A 22,395-nucleotide genomic window follows, 5' to 3' on the forward strand; every position below is an offset into this window, starting at 1 on the left:
ATCGGTTGGTATCTGTGGGATGCCTGCTCTTTTTCTGAAGGAAACAGAGAAGCAGTTGATATGGGGGATTAGGGGAGTGGGGTGGACCGGAAGGACAGGAGGGTGAAGAGGCTGCAGTTGAGGGGTATTGTTTGAGAAAAGAATAAATAAAAAGAAAATCTATTGGTCACCCAGCTATTAAAAATGTTAAATTGTTTTAACTTGACTAGGCACAAAATTAATAAAAATGATTGCATTCAAATTGATAACATAAACCTAATTCTAATGAATGTAATGGTAAAGTAGAAAATAGCCACAAGACAACAATAGACATATGCTAGACCTAGTCAAACAAACCTCATAGAAACTTTAAAACACATTTTGAATAATTGGAAAGGCTAAATTTTTTTTTTCTTCCTGAGTGGCATGGGCATGTTAAATTGTGAGTTCGTTTCCTATAAATCAGTCTATAAATTCAGTGGCTGTCCCAGAAACAAACCTTTGAACAGGAAGGTATATAGTTATATGAATATTGCTTTATAATGCATCTACTCTGACTCAGTGTCATAAACTGATGGATATTTGTTATTTCATATAATTTCAGTCTGCCGTGGATTTGGTTGTTGGGAGTTAGATGGTTCTAAATGAGTCTAATGTGAAGTTTCATTCAAAACTGGGGTTGGTCTTGAAGATGCCCTTGCTTCCAATATGGTTTTCCCGTGGATGTTGGGGTAGAGATAGTTCATGTTAGGCCATCCATACCTTTTCTGTGGTGTTTGAAAAGGCTGCTTAAATGTTTTCACAGCGTGATGTCTGACTTTCTCCTGGACAAATGATCCAGAGAAGGTTAGAAGAAAGGCAGGCACGCGTTTGGCTCCGTATCCAATTGAATAGAGCCTTTGGTCTGAGACTCAGAGTTCACATTCAGGTGTCCAAACCGATTAAGGAGTCTTGGAGACCCAAGTAGAGAGAACAGAATAGGAGGGGACTGGAAGGTTGCAAGGCCCTTTTGGAGAAGGCGAATGGTGGCAGGGGCATTGTGACCATGGTAACTGTCTCAGGTTTTTATCTTACTTGTTTTATAATTAATAAATGGTAAAAGAAATCCCTTCACATATGTTTGTTAACCTGGCTTTGAGTCCCACATGTCACCAATTTTGAAATCTATTTCTTACAAGGACCAGTCTTACTTAATATGAGAGGAGACTAGGCAAGGGCATGGATTCTCACAGTTGCAGGTTACTGTGTGGCATACTAGAGGCTGCTTCTTATAAAGGAGGGTGTGAAAGTCATCAAATCATTCCTGATGTTCAGAAAAGAAAGTTAAATACAGAGACTAGTCTGAAAATGTTTGCAAGAGATAAACAATGTTTATTCAACATTTACCATTCACCAGGCATGATTATAAACATTCTATACGAACTATATCAGGTATGACTCCTGACATCTCTATGGGGAAATTATTATCCTAGTTACAATAAGTCATGGAGACACAGAAAGATTTAAATTACTTGTCCAAAGTCTCACAGTATGAGGATAAACCAGGATTCTAACCCAGACTTTGTAGTTTTAGAGCCCTAATCCTTAACTCTATGGGAAGAAGATGGCCTATGAGATCCAAAATATACATAGATAACATTAGTAAAAGACCAAGTGATGGAACAAAATTTGAAAAATTAGTGTAACTGTTAATGACTTCCTTAGAAAAGTGGGAAGAATTAAACATATAGTATTCTGACCACCAGACTAACAATTTAGAAAAAAAAAGTTAGAGTTGATTATTCTTTATACCAAACACCAAGAAATAAATGACTCTAAAGTAGAAATATTACTGCAAAAATATTAGAAAAAATGTTATCCAACAATGATGATTAACAAATGGGGAAAGTCTAACCAGATGCCATGTAGAGATTGATCAATGTGACTACACATTTATAATGATAGATGATAGACAAACTAGAGAAGAGATAAATCTAGCTAACAGAGGAATCTCTTATTCCCATATTTAATAAACAGTACTTAAAAATCATAAACAAAGGGCCAGTAATTCAATAAAAACACAAAGCAGTAGCTACTGACAAAAATGTAGAACACCCTAAACATTGAAAAATTCTCAGTTTCCTACTCACAAAAGTTAAACTTGACTTTCCTCTGTCATCAAAAAACAGCATGGATGAATAATTTTTACATCACAGTGTTACCAAGACTCAGAGAAAATGAGTCACACATTACTGACAAGTCTCAAAATTTAACACGTTCTGATTTTTTGAGCCAGTAATTCTGGTAGCAAATGGTCACTCTCCGTGCCTTCACTGCGTCCCAGGTGAAACAGACACAGCTCATGTTGTCTATTGCTTCAAACAGTTAAAAGCACCTAACAAAGATGTCAAACAATTTAGAGTAGGTTAATTAAGCTTTGATAAAATGATACCATGAAATTTTATTAATATATTCATTAAGGAGAGTTACCTGACAGACACTTGGTGATAGGAATGTTTATGCAAATACGGCTTGGTCTCTGCAGAAGACTGATATAAATTTGCCTTTAGAGGCACTAAGGAAATGCCCAGAGATCTACAGTGTTGACCCCAATTAACAATCTAAGCAATAGTGGAGAGGCCTATTCCTTAAATGCCCTTCTCCAACAATGAGATTGATGACTACCTTATAGGTTATCCTAGAGCCTTCATCCAGTAGCTGATGGAAGCAGAGGCAGACACCCACAGCTAAACACTAAGCTGAATTCTGGAATCCAGTTGCAGAGAGGGAGGAGTGATGAGCAATGGGGTCTAGGCCAGGCTGGAGAAACAGCTGACCTAAATAAGGGGGAGCTCATGGACCCCAGACTGATAGCTGGGAAACCAGCATAGGACTGATCCAGACCCCCCTGAACGAGATGTCAATTAGGAGGACTGGGCAATCTATGGGGCCTCTGGTAGTGGATCAGTATTTATCCCTAGGGCACAAATGAACTTTGGGAGCCCACTTCTCTCAGCCTAGACACATGGGGGAGGGTCTAGGCCCTGCCCAAAATAATGTGACAGACTTTGATGATCACCCATGGAAGGCCTCAGTCTCTCTGGGGAGCAGAAAGGGGTTGGGACAGAAAGTTGGTGGGAGCAGGGGAGGAGGGGGGAGAGGGAGCTGGGATTGACATGTAAAACAATCTTGTTTCTAGTTTAAATAAAAAATTATTTAAAAAGACAAAAAGAGCTACATCAACAAAGGATGCTGTTTTTGTGGATTTGAACTTTCTCAAGTGGTGCTCAGAAGCCATGAAGAGACTTTGAGATGTGAAATGGATCCTTTCAGGTTATAGAAAGCATTAGTTAAAGCTGCTTTGTGCTGTGTTCCATTTTATCATGTGTCCCTATTATTGGAATAACACAAATTAATAATTAAGTATTTTTTTCTCTGTGGTAGGGCTTGCTTTTATCATGTAGCATGTTAAACCCAAATTTCTTGAAACTCTTATCTGCTCCTTCTGAAAATGCAATGACCTTGTTGCTTAATAGTTGGAAATAAGAAATAATTATTTATGTATTAAGCATATAATAATGAAAAAATTAGGGATAACTTGAAAACAAAGGTTTTATTTTTTGATGTTAGTGAAACTTGAGTTATTTTTTCTAATACTTTTATTATAGCATTAATAGTTTATACAAATAATGTGTTGAAATAAACCCCATTAAAATTGAATTAAAGAACTATTTTCTGTCAAACATAGAAGCATAGTATGATTTGATGTCTCCAGTGCACATCCCAGATTGTTTGTTTTCAAGATCCCATCAGGTGAACAATATTTTTTTCCAACTACTTAAACTATGTAGAAATTTCAAAATCCTTTTAAAGTGAAAGGCCACTGAATTATTAAAGCAACTCAACAGAAAGCTAATCAACCCGAGACTATGTCTACCACTGGGAGATGGCATTAAATAAATATAACTTGCCAAATTTGGATAATTTCAACATCAAAAATGAATACTTATCATACTAGATTAAAAGATAGTAAATAAAAACTTGAGAGCAAAAATCTGTAATGATATTTACATCAGTTTAATTGTCAGTTCCTTTTTTAAGCTGAGAATTTATAATAGCTAAAACAGAAAAGGCATGGCAGTAACTTGTGAGACAAAGATCAGTACCATCTTTTGGGGAAAGGTGGTGAGAAGCAAGGCTGTCACAGGGCCCCAGCTTTTCCTACAGCTTGTCTGTTGCAAAGTGAACACTGTGTCTGTGTAGTGGGGATTGTCTCCTGCAGGCCACTCACTGGGAAGGAGACAATCTTGTATTATGTGTCCTTGGTTGTGATGTGGTGTCATACAGGTCATATTCTTGCCAAATATAGTAAACCCAATCTAATCAGAGGGAGTAATCAGACAAGCCAGCAAAATTAGACATTTTGACAGACAGGCCTGGATTCTTTAGGAAGAAATTAGTTCTATAAAATACAAAAATAGACAAGGAATATTTAAATTAAAAGAACTAGGAGATTTGGGGTTGAGAGTGTAGTTACACAAAAGAGCAAACTCAAGACCCTGGGTTCTGACCCTAATACTGCCGTCCCCACAATAAAACAATTTAGGACGCACACACACACACACAAATATAATACATATGGACTTTTGACACTAGATTAATAATTTAAAAATGAGGTGATAACTATTAAAGGGCTTGAACTGAGTTGCATCTCAGTTTAGATGAACTAGGGAAAAAGAACACTTATTTGCTATGTTTTTTCTATGTTTTGTATTTTCTGAATATGAGGGAAATTATTAAGCATGGCTTAATGGTTTGCCTCATAGCTCTGGAAGCATTACTTAGCCCTGGGTTCTGACTTTATAGTCACCTTTGGGGGCCATGTGCAAGGAACTGTGCTTGTGAATGAAGACCCTCAGCAGGCAAAGTGAGTGGGAGTGTCTGCCTTTTACTAGTAAACACTGAGGTACCTTTGCTAATGTCAATGGCTCCCTGCTTGCACAGCTTCATGCAAAGTGAAGACATCCCTCAGCAGGCCAGTGCAGAGACTAGAACAGAAAATTCTGTCAGTCAGCGGTGATTACAGACATGGGAGCAGAGGCTGGAGGAGCAAGAGCTAGGCCTGCCACTGAAGGACAAGTTGGCACAGTCTAAGAGGAGCAGCTGCTGCCAGTCTTCCTGGGGAAGTTTCAATCAGCTTGAAGTCAAAAGGGATGTCACTGTTGGGATGCTGAAGCCAGCATCTGGATGTACCAAAGGATGGGACATCTTTTGATTTTTTTTTTAATTCGAGCTAATGAGCAAAACAGACAAGATAAACATCCTATTTGGTGTCTCTTTGGTGCAATAGAGGACGAATGAAATTAATATTTTTAAGGCTTAAGAAAAGGTTACATTTTCGAGCTTGTGGAAAGAAAAGCTGAGAAGGTACAAATCTCTGATATTGACTGTAGGGAGATTGTCTGGGGTGTAGGGTGTTGAAGAAACCTTAGTGACACACAACCAGAATGATTGGTTACTCTTTCATCAAACTAGGATCCTATTACCATCGAGGTAGAGTTCAGATAGAGAGAACCAATCTTGAACCTTGACCAATGGGGTAGCAGAATTTTCCATGTGTATCCCTAATCCTCTATTCCATGCTCACATCTCTGTTACAGGGCATTTTAAACTTTATAACAGAGATTACTCTGACTCACAGTGTCCCAGTATTATTTAAAATAGTTGGAAGGAGGCAAACGGGAATTTATACATTAGATACTTAGGGAGAATTTGAAAGACCAAAGTTGGAAAACACTATAAAGAATATTAGGCAAAGAAAGTGGGAATATTAATTAATAAAATTAATGGCTAATGAGTTGCATCTCAGTTTAGAGAGGGACTGGTGTTCATTATTTGATCTGGAGTACCTAGGACTCAGGGTTACCCATTTTCATACTGCAGATGAGGGCATTCAGGCTAATAGCCATTAATAGCCATTAACCTGACTCATGAGCCCAAACCTACTCACTTTGTTCTGCCGGGCCTGCTGTAACACGTCTTTGAATCTTTGTGACTGACTTGATTCTCTCTCTCTCTCTCTCTCTCTCTCTCTCTCTCTCTCTCTCTCTCTCTCTCAATAGGAAATTATGTGAGGTATTTTAAAAGACTGTTGGAGAAACAAAAGGTTGTTTCATGCTCTTATATCTGAGTTTGGATACTAATTCATATAATTTTAAAGTAAGGCTTAGCTGGACTTTCCCCATCAGAAATGGCAACTATTTGAAAACACCAAAAGGGTGAGCTACCCGTTTCTACAAGTACAAGAGTGTGGACTGATGATTTATCAGGGATATGGGGGAGTTTCTTGCCTTTCAAGGAGATTAAATTAGATAACTTTTAAGATCTGACATCCAAAATCCCAGAAGTGAAACCCACACAAGAACAAAGTCCCCACTCTATCAGAAAAGAGCAAAGCCCTGCTCTGCCTCTCGAGAGTTAGTGCTACCAAGCCAAGCTACTTCAGCACATTTGGCTCACACTTGAGATCCCTTGTTGTTATCTCTGCAAACACTGCTTTTCTTATTTGAAGACACTGTTATAGGCAAAGGTTTTTGTCAGGACTGCTGATCAGTTCTGTCCCATTAGCTGCTTCCAAATAATCACACAGAGACTTAGTATTAATTATAAATGCTTGGCCAATAGCTTAGGCTTGTTACTAAGTAGCTCTTACAACTTAAATTAACCCATGTTTCTTTTTTCTAAAGGGGGAGAGCAAGAGAGAGGGGGGTAGCACAAGAGAGGGGAGACGAGGGTGAAGAAGGGGGAAGGCAAACATGTTTCTTATCTAAATTCTACCATGTGGCTCATGACTCTTCTGACTCTGCCCCTCTTCTTCCCAACATCCTAGTTCGGCTCTCTCACAAATCTCTTCCTGACTAGCTATTGGACAGTCAGCTCTTTTATTAAACCAATAAGGAGGAGCCTTGGCAAGACACATATTTCACCATGTACAGAAGGATTATTCTAGACCACAGTATACGTGGCTTCTTCTGGTTTTTATGGTCAGTGGTTCTCAGTGTGGTTTCCAGACCCAACGGCTTCAGCATCACCTAGGAAACTTGTTAAAATGCAAATGAATCGGGAATTCTGGGAATGGGAGCAATTGGATTGTAACAAGCCCCCTCGGTGACCCAGATGTGGCCCATGTTGACAGCCACCATGTTTGGGAATGGGTGAACAGAAGTTCTGTGTTAAATTCAGTGGGATGATGACACGAAGGAGAAGCCTGGAAACAAAGAACGTGGATGAGCCACCTTTGAGGGTCACTAAGATTTTATCCCTGTAGCATCTATATTACTGTGGTAATGCCACGATAATGATTTGCTTCTCAAGTAGCTTTATAAGTGGTTACAACTCTTTGTATTGAATGTAATTTTGTAACAGACATGTTTTTAGTATCTGGATTAGATTGCATAGCACTTGAATTGTGTTTAATTTGCTAAGGGGTTAGGTCAGATATGCCAAACTGCTCCAGTAGATTGACCCCTATACGGTAGTAACTTTGTCCGCAGTTTAGCATTCCAGGGAGAAGGTCCTGCTCTGTCTAGTTATTTAGGACCAGCCTTCAGGCATTCTCTACCTCAATTTGCTACCCCCTAGTGAGTTGTCATTTGCACCTCACTGGTGGAAGATACAGAGTGGAGAAGGCACAGCTACTTAGAATGCTCACAGACATTTGTTCAAGAGAAATGCAAATATGGGCTCAGACAGGGAATCCGAGCATGCACAATCTCCGCTGCCTTATTAGAGCCCAAACCAGGTACAACACAGATGTCAGTCAGTGGCTTAATGTTTGGGAAGCCCTGGTTATACTTAAGCTGGAAGATCCTGAATCTCAAAAGCACGAAACCAAGTGAAAAAAGCCAGCCCCAGACAATTGCACATTGTGTTAATACATTTATAAAACAGTACTGAAATTAAAAAAAAAATTGATAATGAAGCACAGATTTGAGGCTGGCAGAGTTTAGATATGGGATTACACTATAGCATGGATGGTATAATGATGGAGTTGAGAGTTATCAATTTGTTCATGGGATAAAATTAGGAGAACTATATTATAAACCCACACATGAATAGCTGTAATGGATAGTGCTATGGGTTGTATAAATATGAACTTTGGATTTGAGTGGTGTATCATGGTAGACAGGTGTTATCCATTATAAATGACAGAAGGGGGCATACAGTCTCCCTCTGGTTTTTGCAACTCCTTATGAATCTGTCGCTATTTCAAAATTTAAAATTAAAAGAACGCTGTGCAAAATTGGCATATAGCATCCCTTCCGATGTTATTGTCAGGGACTAATGCATTCTTTGTCATATGTAGTTGAAACCGTGGGGAAACTGGGAAAAGAGAAAGGAGTTTGACAGTGTCTTTGTTTTCTGTTGTGCTATGGAATAGTCACGGTTGAGCACTTTATAATGCAAGTTTTGAAGGTTGACTGTTGGAGAGAGAGAAGTCCCATCTTTTGGTAGACTGGTGATTGTATCACAGCATGGCAGGGAAACAGTGGTGGAAACAGTTACATGCCAATGAAGCAAGCTTGTGGGGTGACCTCATTTTATGAGACCTTGGTCATATTATGACTAACTGAGGTCCTGAGTCAAGTTCATCAGAACCTTTCTGAGGTGCCACTTTCAGTGACATCACTGCTTTCTTCTAGACCCCAGTCCTCAAAGATTCTGCTATTCTACACCTTCACAGTGAGCACAAGCTGCTAGCATGTAAGTCCTGGGGAAACAAGCCAGTTCCCAGCCACAGCAGACAGACAGACAGACCCAACAGTAATGATACACTGAAGGTTAAGTGTATACTGTAGTCTCCTTGTTTTTCTCTGGTGGCTCTGCCTTTTATAAACTCTATATTCATCTATCCAATAGAATATTTTAATGAGTACTGCTTTGCCATGAAACTCAAAATAAAATGGAAAAGTCAAAAGTCAGAAATACTTTTTAATAAAGACATTTTATTAGATGTTTATTAGATGTTATTATATTTATTTGTATGCCTGCATTTGTACCTGTATGTGTGTTTGTGGTGTGTGTGTGTGTGTGTGTGTGTGTGTGTGTGTGTGTTGTTTGAGAGAGAGAGAGAGAGAGAGAGAGAGAGAGAGAGAGAGAGAGAGAGAGAGAGATATGCATGTGTGCTACAGGTTTAGCATGGGGAAGTCAAGGGACTACTTACACAAGTTGATTCTTTCCTTCTCCCATGTGGCTTCCAGGAGCTGAACTTGGGTCATCAGGCAGCAGACATCTTGTGAATCACTTTTATGGCCAGGGTTTCTTTTGTAAACTCTGATACTTCATTAGGTTGTGGATGTAAGAAAAATGAAGGTGAAAAGGGAAATGATAAAGGAAAATAACATTATTTGTATTTGTTACATTCAGAAACTCTTAAGTCTCTATAGATAACATTGTATCATCAAATTTTATGTATTTTTTGGAGAAGAAAAATGGGACTGTGTAGTCCTCCCCGTTCTCACCGAGGTTATGTTTTAAAGTTACAACATACATAGAAAACAGAAAATGTTTGTTTTTGTTTTTGTGTTATGTCTGTTTGTTTTTGCTGACCCAAGCTAGTGAGAGCTCATGGACTATGGAATGACAGCTGGGGAACCTGCATGGGACTGAACTAGGCCCTCTGAATGTGGGTGACAGTTATGTGGCTTGATCATGTGGGACCAGAACCTATCCCAGGTGCATGAACTGGCTTTTTGTAGCCAACTCTCTAAGGTGGGATACCCTGCTCAGACTTGATACAAGGAGGGGGCTTGGCCCTGCCTCAAGTTGGTATGCCAGACTTTGTTGACTGTCCAAGAAAGGCCTTACCCCCTCTGAAGAGTGGACAGGGTGTGGGAAAGGAGGAGATGGGGACAGAGAATGGGAAGGAGGGGGAACTGAGGTTGGCATGTAAAATGAAAAAAACTTTTAAATAAAAAAATGTTTTTTAAATAGTGCTTTAATCTTTATTTTGATGAATGCTGGATAACTTAAATGAGCAGATAATTCATTTTTCCAACATATTTTGGAAAGAAAAATGACTTTTACATGGGAGAAAAACACGCATTGCAATAATTAATATTTAAATAGAAAGAGTGGAATTTGATTCAGGCAAGTCTGTGGAGAAGTTTGAACTCTTGCATTGACAAAAATAATGGAAAATGGTTAACTTCTAATTGTCACTTTGACCCAACGTAGAATCAGGACCTGTAAGAATGTGTTAGAGGTTATCTTAATTCTCTTCATTGATGCAGGAAAATCAACCCACTGTGTGTGTAACTGTTTGTGGGCTTTGGCTCCTGGACTGCAGGAAATGGGGCTACTTAGCTGATATTAGCCTGCATGCATGCATTGCCTCCCTCCTCTTGACTATGGACCAGCTACTCCAAGTTCCTGCTAACTAATGTCCCTACAATCAGATAAAGTCATTCTGCTCTTTGTTGCTTTGGTCAAGGTATTTTGTCACAAAAAAAGGAAAGAAACTAAGACAAAATGCAACAGGATATATTCGGCTTTAAAATGAATGAAACTCTGATACATGCTGCCATAGGTAAGAATCCTAGAAACAACCTGCCAAGTGTAGTAAGGCACATCCAGGTATGCAGTGTGAATGAGAACGGCCCCCACCAGCTGTTTGGATGCTTGTTCCCCAGTTAGTGGAACAGTTTGGGAAAGCCCACACCAAGCTCAATGTCTTGCTCTCTATGCTCACTGCAGATCGAAAGACATAAAACTCTTAGACACTGCTCCAATGCATTACCTGTTACCATAAATCTTTCCGCCAAAAGCCACCTGAGCCCTACCGCCACGGGGGCACTTTCCGCCAGCTGCCTGAGTTCTGTCCACCGAGGTAGGGCCCCAAATAATACACAGAGACTTATATTAGGTACAAATGCTGCTTGGCTAATGACTAGGATTTCTCATCTGTTAGCTCAGTCTTAATTATCATAAATCTATATATTTTATAAGACTTATCTTATTTTGGATGCCCTCTGTTGGTGTCCTCATCCCGGGCTCACATGGTGACTCTGAGGAAGAGAAAGGAGCCCACTTCCTTTTTGCCCTTGTTTATATATGAGTTTCCTTGCTATGTCACTTCCTGTGGATCACCACTTCTTTACTACATTTCCCAGAATCCTCTTTGTCTCCTAGGCCCATCTAACTTGCTGCCTCATTGGCCAAAGAGTATTTTATTTATCATCCAATAAGGCAAACAATACACAGAAGCACTTCCCCCATCACATGCCTATCTGCCTCCTACCATGATGGAAATGTCAGCAAGCTCCCAGTTAAATGCTTTCTTTTGTAAGAGTGGCTTGGTCATGGTGTCTCTTCCCACAACAGACCAGTAGTTAAGACACACAGATTGTACTGTTCTGCTAGTTTCACACTTAGAGAGCACAGAGTATAATCAGAACTTAGAAGGTTGTTAGAGGAGAAGGATTGTGTTTAGTTATACTTAATGGTACAGACTTTGGGGGAATGAATGAAGTCTGGATAGTGATTGCACAGCACTTTGACTATGCTTAATGCCATTGAGTATGCTCTTAAAATATGAGAAATATTGTATGGACTAAGCAATTCATATTTGTATATTTAAGAATATATGTGACTACAATGAAAAAAAAGAGGCTCAGAGTTTGAAAAAGAGAGGGCACAGGAGGGTTTGGAGGCAGGGCAGCGTAGGGGGAAATGATGTAACCATGTTATAATCTCAAAAAGAAAAAAATATAAGTCATGGAACTGGTAAATGTGTTATGTGTATTTTACTACATAAACAATATGAAGAAAATTAAGGTTCTAATTAATGACTGGTTCTATCAATAGCTGTTTGTGCTGTCTCAGATATTGCAAAAGAGTCTATCAGATCAAGAGAGGGGCAGGTGTCATGTGACTTTTCCTGGAAAGGAATAGTGTCTATTAATCCAAGATTGGGTACTGTTGACAATCCAAAGGCATGGTTCCACTCAGGTCCAGCTTAATGAGCTAATGGATTTACTGTGGTTGCTTGCAGACCACAGGTGATAATTTACTTACAGGAAAGAGAATGGCTCCATGTAAAGCAGCTGCATATTCAAAACACCCACCCTGCAATGGTCAGCAACTCATAGAAACTGTATTTCTAGAGCTCGGGTCTGAACTTGCAGGCTCCTCCAGGTGTGAGAGAGTCCCTCTCCTCAGGGATTGTTATTAACTATATCTCCTTGGGGAGAGGGTTTTGGAGTCTTGTAAGTTTCATGAGCTTCTGAAGACATGTGAGTTTTTCACTTCCTGTACCAATTTGCTCAAGGGTATCTCCCACTTTCTCTTCTAGAAGGTTCAGTGTGGTTGGATTTTTTGATGAGTGTTGTGCTGAATCTGTAGATTGCTTTTGGCAAGATTGCCATTTTTACTATGTTGGTCCTATCTATCCAAGAACATGGGAGATCTTTCTATTTTCTGGTATCTTCTTTAATTTCTTTCTTTAAAGACTCAAAGTTCTTACTGTATAGGTCTTTCACCTTTTTTGGTTATCGTTACCCCAAGATATTTTATATTGTTTGTGGATATTGAGAAGGGTGATGTTTCTCTGATTTCTTTCTAATTGCATTTATCATCTGTATATAGCAGGGCTACTGATTTTTTTGAGTTAATTTTGCATACTGCTACTTTGCTGAAGGTGTTTATCAGCTGTAGGAGTTCCCTGGTAGAGTTTTTTGGGTCACTTATGTAGACTATCATATCAACTGCAAATAGTGAAAGTTTGACTTCTTCCTTTACAATTTGTATTCCCTTGATCTCCTTTTCTTGTCTTAATGCTCTAGCTAGAACTTCAAATACAATATTGAAGAGATATGGAGAGAGTGAACAGCCTTGTCTTGTTCTGATTTTAGAGGAATCACTTTGAGTTTCTCTCCATTTAGTTTGATCTTGGCTGTTGGTTTGCTGTATATTGATTGCTTTTATCATGTTTAGATATGTTCCTGTTATTTTTGTTCTCTCCAAGATCTTTATCATGAAGGGATGTTGGATATTGTCAAAGGCTTTTTCAGCATCTACTGAGATGATCACGTGGTTTTTCTTTTTCAGTTTGTTTATATGGTGGATTACATTGATGGATTTTCTTATGTTGAATCAATCTTGCATCCCAGGAATGAAGCCTACTTGATCATGGTGGATGACTTTTCTGATGTGTTCTTGGATTCAATTTGCCAATATTTTGTTGAATATTTTTGAATCGATGTTCATGAGGGATATTAGTCTGTAGTTCTCTTTTTTAATTGTATCTTTGTGTGGCTTGGGTATCAAAGTGATTGTAGCCTTGTATAAAGAGTTTGGCAATGTCCCTTCTCCTTCTTTTGTGTGGAACAATTTGAGGAGTACTGGTATTAGCTCTTGTTTGAATTTGTAGAATTCTGCAGTGAAGCCATCTGGCCCTAGGCTTTTTTTGGTTGGGAGGCTTTTGATGAGTGCTTCTATTTTATTAGCTGTTATAGGTTGATTTAAACTGCTTATCTGTTCTTGGTTTAATTTTGGCAAGTGATGTATATCCAGAAGATTGTCCATTTCCTTAAGATTTTTGAATTTTGTGGAGTACATGTTTTCAAAGTATGACCTGATGATTCTCTGGATTTTCTCTGTGTCTGTTGTTATATCCCTTTTTTCATTTCTTATTTTGTTAATTAGCATGCTCTCGCTCTGCCTTTTGGTTAGTTTGGCTAGAGGTTTGTCTATCTTGTTGATCTTCTCAAAGAACCAACTCTTTGTTTCACTGATTCTTTGTAATGTTTTCCTAGTTTCTATTTTATTGATTTCAGCCCTCAGTTTATTTCCTGGCTTCTACTCCTCTGTGTTGAATTTGCTTCTTTTTGTTCTAAAGCTTTCAGTTGTCCTGCCAATTCTCTAGTGTGACTATTCTCCAGTTTCTTCATGTGGGCACTTAATGCTATGAGCTTACCTCTTAACACTGCTTTCAAAGTGTCCCATGAGTTTGGGTATGTTGTGTCTAAATTCTCATTGAATTCTAGGAAGTCTTCAATTTCTTTCTTTTTTTTTTAATTTCTTCCTCCACCCAGGATGGGTGCAATTGTGTGTTCGTCAATGTTCATGAGTTTGTAGGTTTTCTGCAATTTGTGTTGCTGTTGAATTGTAACTTTAAAGCGTGGTGGTCTGATAAGATACAAGGGGTTATTTCAATTTTTTTGTATCTGTGGAGATTTGCTATGTTGCCAAGTATGTGGTCAATTTTAGAGAAGATTCCATGTGGCGTTGAGAAGAAGGTATAGTCTTTTGTGTTTGGATGGAATGTACTGTAGATGTCTTTTAATCCCAATTGGGTCATGACTTCTGTTAGATCCTTTGTTTCTTTGTTAAGTTTCTGTCTGGTGGTCCTGTCTAGTGGTGAATGCCCTTCATCCCTTTTGATTGATTTTAGTTTAAAGTCTAATTTGTTAGATAATAGGATTGCTATACCAGCTTGTTTCTTGGGTTCATTTGATTGGAAAATCTTTTCCCAACCCTTTACTCTAAGGTAACGCCTGTCTTTGAGGTTGAGATGTGTTTCTTGTATACAGCAGAAAGATGGATTCTGTCTTCATGTCCATTATGTTAGCCTGTATTTTTTTATAGGCAGGTTAAGACCATTGATTGTTGGTTCTTGTTTGTTTTTGGATTTATCATTGATGGTATCATTGCGTGTGGATTTCACCCTCCTGTTTCTTTTCCTGTTTGGTAAATTTGGATTATCTATTGCCTATTTTTTTGTGAGTGTAGTTATCTTCATTGAGTTGGAGTTTTCCTTCCAGAATTCACTATAGGGCTGCATTTGTGGATATGTATTGTTTAAATCTGGTTTTGTCATGGAATATCTTGTTTTCTCCATTTATAGGGATTGAAAACTTTACTGAATACAATAGTCTGGTTTGGCATCCATATTTCCTTAATGTTTGTAGGACATCTATCCAGGACCTTCTGGCTTTCAAAGTTTCCATTGAGAAGTTGGGTGTGATTCTGCTAGTTCTGCCTTTATATGTTACTTGGCCTTTTTCCTTTGCTGCTCTTAATATTTTCTCTTTATTCTGTAAGTTTGGTGTTTTGATTATTATGTGGTGAGGGGCTTCATTTTTTATTTTTTTTATTTTATTAGTTCATATTAGGAACGAACTTTCTTCACATGTCAATCCCTTCTCTCTCTCTCCCCTCCCCCCAACATCCCACCTGCCCCTAGCCATCCCCCTCCACTCCCGAGGCAGGGTAAGGCCCTCAAAAGGGGCTCCCCAAAGTCTACCACATCATCCTGGGCCAGGCCTAGGCCCTTCAAGGGGACTTCTTTTTGTGGTCCAGTTTATTTGGTGTTCTGTAAGCTTCTTGTACTTTCATAGGCATATCCTTCTGTAAGCTGGGGAAATTTTCTTCTATGATTTTGTTGAATATGTTTTCTGTACTTTTGAGCTATATTTCTTTTCCTTCTTCTATACCTATTATTCTTAGGTTCAGCCTTTTCACGGTGTCTCATAGTTCCTGGATATTTTGTGTTAGGGATTTTTTGGACTTGAGGTTTTCTTTGGTTGATGACTGTATATCCTCTAGAGAGTCTTCAACAACTGAGATTCTCTCTTCCATCTCTTGTATTCTATTGGTTATACTCACATCTTTAGTTCCTGATCATTTATCCAGCCTTTCTATTTCCAACATCCCCTCATTCTGTGTTTTCTTTATTGTTTCTATTTCAGCTTTCATGCCATGAACTGTTTTGAGTGCTTCCTTCAGTTGTTTGGTTGTTTTTTCTTGGCTTTTGTTAGATTCTTAAGATAATTACTTATTTCTTGAATTTTTTGTTTGTTTTTTCTTCCATTTCTTTAAGAGATTTTCTTGTTTCCTCTTTTAGGGTCTCAAACATCCTCATAAAGTAGACTTTTAGGTCTGTCTCTTCTTCCTCTGTGTTGTGCTTTCAGATCTTGCTGGTGTGGAGTCCCTAGATTCTGTTGGTGTCATATTGGTCTTTCTGTTGTTGAGTGTGTTGTTATTCTGTCTTCTTCCCATCTCTTCTTCCAGTGGGTGCAAGTGGGGTCTCTCTATCTCCTCTTGTGGTGGTGTGTGTGGGCCAAGACTTCAATGCCTCCAGCTCTGGATGGTCTTGCCTCTCCTGGTAGTCTCCTCACTCAGCAGGGGTCTGGGCGGCAAAGGGGGAAGGAAGAGTGAGGTGTTTCCAGACTCACGGAGATCCTCCCTTTCTGGGTGGGTCCACTCTATGCCAGGCTCAGGCACAGAGAGAACTGTGGTTGATGGCGGGAGTTGGGCAGGAGTCGGGTAGAGGCAGAGTGTACACTCACCTCAGGAGAGGTCAGGCCTATGGAGGGGGAAGGATGAGTGAGGTGTTTCCAGACTCAGGCGCAAATAATAAATGTTTTGTAATTTATGATTGCCAAGGCTAATAAAGCATTCTTTTTATTCAGTAACCCTCCTCCCTCCCTCCTCCCTCCCTCCCTCCCTCCCTCCCTCCCTCCCTCCCCTCCCTCCTCCCTCCTTTTCTTTCTTTCTTTCTTTCTTTCTTTCTTTCTTTCTTTCTTTCTTCCTTGTGGCTGGGTGGTCTGAATGGAGGCCAGAAGTCATCTAGGAATCATTAGAAGCTATCCTCCTTATTCTTTGGAGACAGTCAGCCTCTAACCATGATTTGCATTGTACTTTCCAAGGAGAGGCTGTCAGGACAGTAAGCCCCCAGGTCTGCCTGCTTCTGCATCCCCAGTGTGAGGATTAAACGTATGTACCACTATGCCTGGATTTTTATGTGGGTGCCTGGGATTGGACTCAGATCCTCATGCTTGGGCAGCTTGCATCAGGCCAACATAGCCATTGCTCTAGCACTAAGTTCTTTAAAAGGTAATTCCTCAATCTTTGACACAGACTCTTACTTTTCTCAGAAAATATTCAGTGGGTTTCAGACACTCTATTTGTTAGGTGAAGATTAGGCCAGGCTTTGAGTTGGAATGTCTGTGGTTCATGGACAGGATCCAGGTAACACTGTTACAGATGGAGTTTTTGTATTCAGGGAAAAGGTACCTCTCATTACCCTTGGGAAAATTTTCCCAAATACATATCCGTGCCTGTTAAGACATGGGAAATGGGAACATTGGTGTGCTTTCATCTAAACTTGTGTTTTGTATGTGTAGCTATTAAAGTGTCTAATTTCCCATGCCATGCTGCCCCACTGGTATGAAACAGGTGTTGGGTAGAGTGCGCATACCAGGCCTGGCAAGTCATTTAGAGGTATTTCATAGACTTCCTCTTTCGTTATGCTGTACTGAGCATTGGCTCTTCATAGGTAAATACAGATACATAGTAGGGAGTTGTTAATCACTCTTGTCCACTTACATTTTATGACTCCTTTTTGTCAAAACATTTTGTCAATTGAAATATATAGCATGCATTATACAAATGTCACTGTTTCTGAGATTATGATTTGTAATTCTAAATAGGAAAAAGATGACATAAGAAATTAGGATGATTTCCAAATTTAGTACTTTTATCTGTCTAATAACTACAGTTTTCTTCTAGAAAATGTGGTCTTTATTCATAAAGGGGAGGAAGAAATTTTCTCAGAAGAAATTAGAAATTTTGTGTTATGAATTTCACTGCTTACAAGCCAATACACCTGGGTGAGTCAGAAGCCCTGTCACTATGTCTACTGATAGTTAGGAATCACAGGAAGACTAGCTCATGCGACTATTGTTGAATTATCAGGTAAATAACAACAACAACAGCGAAACCCTCTGGAAACTCCAAGACACCCTGAAGGCATGTGTCTGATGATTCCATCCACCAATAAATTATTCTCGCTCCTCCCCGCACCAATGCCTGTAGAAGCAGAGGATGTGGGATTTTTCAGATTAAAAGTATTACTTTTAACTAAAAGGTCATATCACGCCCCCATCTTCCCTTCGACCCTTCTGTGTCCCCCTTTCTCTCCCTAATAGTCATGGCCTCTTTTGTGTGATTGGTTGTTGTTAAAGCACACACACGGAAACAAAAGAATAAATATATAAATACAGTCTGCTGAATCCATTTAATGTTGCTCCTATGTTTACATTTAAGGATGAGCACCCCTTTATAGATAACCAATTAGGGGGATCATCCCCGAGGGAGACCACTTCTGCTTTTCTCCACACATATGAATTGCCTGCAACTCTTTATCTGTGGTTGGATCCCTGTGACTCTGACACGTCAGCTCCCTAACAAGGTCTTGTTTACGGAGCCATGTTGTTGAGATTTCATGGACATAGCTTTGCTGTGAAACCTAGAAGACACATTGTTACTATAAATCTTTCCGCCAAAAGCCGCTGAGCCCCACTGCCACATGTGCAACTGCCCGAGTTAGGCCCAAATGAATACATAGAAACTTAAATTAGGTTCAATGCTGCTTGGCCAATGACTAGGATTCTCATCTGCTAGCTCAGTCTTAATTATCATAAACCTATATATTTTATAAGATTTATCTTATTGGACGCCTTATTGGCATCCCTCCTTGCCGGTGGATCACATCCTGCCGCTGGAGGAAGCAAAGGGGAAAGTGGGACATTTCCTGTTTCTCCTTGCTATGTCACTGCCTGCCTGGATCACCACTTCTCTACTACATATCCCAGAATCCTCTTTGACTCCTAGTCCTGTCTAACTTACTGTCTCATTGGCCAAACAGTATTTTATTTAACAGTCAATAAGATGAACATACATAGTACATTCCCCATCACACAATCTTGCAGAGGACTTCATGGTCCTCTGGCTCTCACAGTGCTTCTACCTCCACTTACACAACATTCCCTGAATCTTAAACATAAGGGCTGTGTTGCAGATGTGCCATTTGGGGTGGGACACCTTCACAGTCAATTGGCTCTACATTTTGACAAGCTGTAGTTTTCTATCTCTGCAGCAGGAGGAAGCTTCTTTGGGAGGGTTGGAAGCTATGCTTTATCTGTGGGTATGAGGGTAAGTATTCAGAATGCAGTTAGGGATTATGCTGCCTTAGGAAATTGGCAGTAGCGGGTCCTCCTCCAAGATCTGTGACCTTACTAGCCACAGGTAGTTGACTAGGTTAACCATACCAGATGTAACTTCTTTGCCGTTGAGTGACCTTAAGTCCAATTAGAGAGGTTTTGGTTACTGCCAAAATGTTAAGTGCCACTATTGGCCTTCTAAATGTACCTGGTTGTGTTGGCCATTGTTGTGATTCAGAGACATCACAGCTCAGTAGGACTACTAATTTCTTTCCTTGCTTGTCAGATTACACAGAATCTCTTGGCACTATAAATGCTAATCTTCAGGGAGGAGGCTAACCCAAAGGTTAGATCCAGCTCAATTTCTCCAAGCCCTCTATTTGAAATGTGTTGCGACTTCAGCAGTAGGGAGTTACCTTTAACTTCTGGGAGGCAACCAACTCTGAAAGCAATAGCCTTCTTTGTTCTTGGAGTCATTTGTGCTCCTGTGATCAACAACTGGAAAGGAGGGTTCTCTTGCCAAGCACTGACATTTTTGTCATACAGTTTATGGCTCTTCTGACATTGTCAGCCCAAGTTCCATCCATATATATATGGTAAATATAACATGATATTATTCCCTGTGGTTTTTTCAAAAAACCCTAGTGTTCTTAATACTGAAGATTCTAACTTAAAAATTTGTTTGTGTCTCTTTGATCATTTTAAGTTATATGTAAATGGTTTCTTTGAATATTTGTAACGATAACTCTGCCAGCCACCTGAATTCTGCTGCCACTTTAGGGTCCCCAAATAACATACAGAGATTAATATTAGTTACAATGCTGCTGGATGATAACTAAGATTTCTTATTTTTAGCTCTGTCTTAAGTATCAACCATAACCATCTATATAATTTATAAGATTATATTATATTATATTATAATCTATATAATTTATAAAGACTTACCTTATTGAGGATACCAGCAACATACATCATCTCTTCTCAGGATCACATGGTGACTTCTTTATACTTCCCCAAATCCTCCTTGACTCCTAGTCCTGCCTACCTTGCTTTTCTATTGAACAACAGTGTTTTATTCATTTACCAATAAGAGAGACATATATGCAGAAGGACTTCCCCCATCATCTCCTTTTTTTCTGTCTAAATGAAAAGAAGGGTTTTAACATTAACATAGTAAAATATGTAACAAAATAGTTATCAAGTAAGAACTATAGTTACAATATTTAGTCCATTAACATTTAGCAAGATTTAAAGAAAATATTCTATCACCTATCCTGTCTTTGTGAGTTTGAAGTCTTAGATGTAGCTTATCTTTTATAACAACTAAAGAAAGTATAACCATAACTATCTGTCTTCAACTGAATCAAAGACCACAGAAGGATAATATATAAACTCTAGATCTGACAGAGACATCTCACAACCTGGATAGTCACACAAAGTTACTCTGTAATGTTGGGGCATCCATCTTTAGTCTATAGGCCACAGTGTGTCTGGCAGACTTCTCAGTGAAGCAAGAAATTTGAAACTGTCCCATTTGTATTGGCAGTTTATCAGTCATTTTTCTCTGTGTCCTGTAGATTATCTGGCAGACTCTTCCATGAAGCAGGAAACCTTTAGGACTGTCCATCTTGTTTTGCAAGTTCAGCAGTCACTTTCCTATGGGTCCTGCATGTCCAGTTTATCAAACAGTCCAGGCCAGAGCTGTTTCTTGCCCACATGGCTAATCTTGCCATGTTGAAGGCAAACTCCATAACAAGTTTCTTGATGCCCATCCTCCTTTCTGATGTAATTGCTGTGCCAGGAGCAGTTGTGTCTCACTGCCAAGAAAACCCTAAACCATTTAAATGCCATATTTCTGTAGGTCTTTGAAAGGTTTGAAGAATATCCATCTATTCCAAATACATCTCTGTCTATCTACAAAACCTAACTAACCTAACTGTATGTTTTGACTATTATACCTGACTATATATAATCTGTATTTAATTATGCATTACATTTTAAAAGGTCTGTATAAACATAATACCAAACAAGAGGAAAATTTACATATAACAAAATTAACCTTAAATTTGTATCAATAAATGAAAATCCATACCAATGTATTCATTTCTATATCCTATTCCCCCTTTTTTTCTTTAAAAAGAGATTGACTGTGATCATTACCATTTATAACCAACCCCACTTAATGAAAACAAACATTTATAAACAATATTTGGGAATTTGGACGTCGTTCATTACAAACTGCTTCCTGCTGGTTGGGGGCGATGTCCATATCATGGGGATCATGACAAAACACAGAAACCCGGTCAGGTCTTTGTTTTTGTAGTCTGCTAGGCTGTATCATCTCAGCTGTTTTAGATGTTGGATCACCTGGGACACTGTTTCAGGGGGGTCTTTCTTCATCAAAACATATTAGTCTGGAAGGAATCCATAACTTTACATTTTCTGTGGAAACATAAGCAAAAATTCTTTTCCCAATTAACCTGTCCTTGTATTTAAATATAAAATATAAAAAGTCAAAGCATTTTTAAGATATATAAGTTGGATTGATTTAGCAGCACCTATAATCAAATGTATTTTAGCAGCTGTAGTTCTTTCTTTGGCAATCAAACAATTTAAAGACAACAATGTAGCATATAGTATCCAGACTCTCTGTGTATTTTTCATCTTTACATGGATTATTTATTTATTTATATATACAACTCTATTCATTTTGCTTTTATTTTTTCTTTTTATGGGACAGAGTTTCTCTGTGTAACTTTGGCTGCCCTTGAACTTACCTGTACACCAGGTTGTCCTTGAAATCACAGAGATTTGCTTGTCTCTGCCTTCTGAGTGCTGGGATTAAAGGCATGCTCCACCACAACCCAGCTACCTTTCTTTCTTTCTTTCTTTCTTTCTTTCTTTCTTTCTTTCTTTCTTCCTTTCTTTCACTTTATCTTGTTTCTTTTCTCTCACAAGCCTATGTATATTTTTAAACACATTGGAAAGCTTTAGAGGTTTTACTTTTTCTCTCTGAATCTGTCTTTACTGTAAATCTTTACCTTTCTCTGGCCACGAGCCTTTTATCTCCTAAACAACATTGCTAAATCTAAAGCCATGTCTGTTTTAGCCACTATCTTTCTAAGATGTCGGGGGTAGGGGGGTACGTTTATTGCCAGCACTGAGAGCTGAGCTCAATGCCTTGGTCTATGCTGTCATCAAGGAGCATGCTGTCAGCTTGGAGATGTGATCACTGCCAATGCCAACTGCTTGTACACACCATTTAACTGTTAGCAGGGCCTCTTAAAAGAGCCCTGAGGTTGCCCCCCACCCCTTATGCTGAGTCAGGAAACCTACCTTAAGGGAAATGCTGGAGTCTCTGCTTGTCTCTAGCAAAACAGACACCACCTGTGAAAATGCTGCTACCAAGAAGTCGTGCTTGTCTCTGTTCTTT

The 22,395-nt window shown here is 39.1% G+C and overlaps 1 protein-coding gene and 1 long non-coding RNA gene across 2 annotated transcripts in view; one reads left to right on the top strand and one right to left on the bottom strand.

Annotated features, from left to right (window-relative positions):
- Positions 1-22,395, top strand: part of Hs6st3 (heparan sulfate 6-O-sulfotransferase 3) — a 726,575-nt gene that overhangs the window by 246,377 nt on the left and 457,803 nt on the right.
- LOC113833261 lies at positions 1,328-10,873 on the bottom strand. The gene is made up of 2 exons (XR_003480837.2): positions 9,182-10,873; positions 1,328-2,353 (listed from the first exon to the last, which is right to left on the bottom strand). It is a non-coding gene; the product is annotated as an uncharacterized LOC113833261 (long non-coding RNA).

The sequence above is a fragment of the Cricetulus griseus genome, assembly GCF_003668045.3.
Source record: "Cricetulus griseus strain 17A/GY chromosome 1 unlocalized genomic scaffold, alternate assembly CriGri-PICRH-1.0 chr1_1, whole genome shotgun sequence".
Lineage (NCBI taxonomy): Eukaryota > Metazoa > Chordata > Mammalia > Rodentia > Cricetidae > Cricetulus > Cricetulus griseus.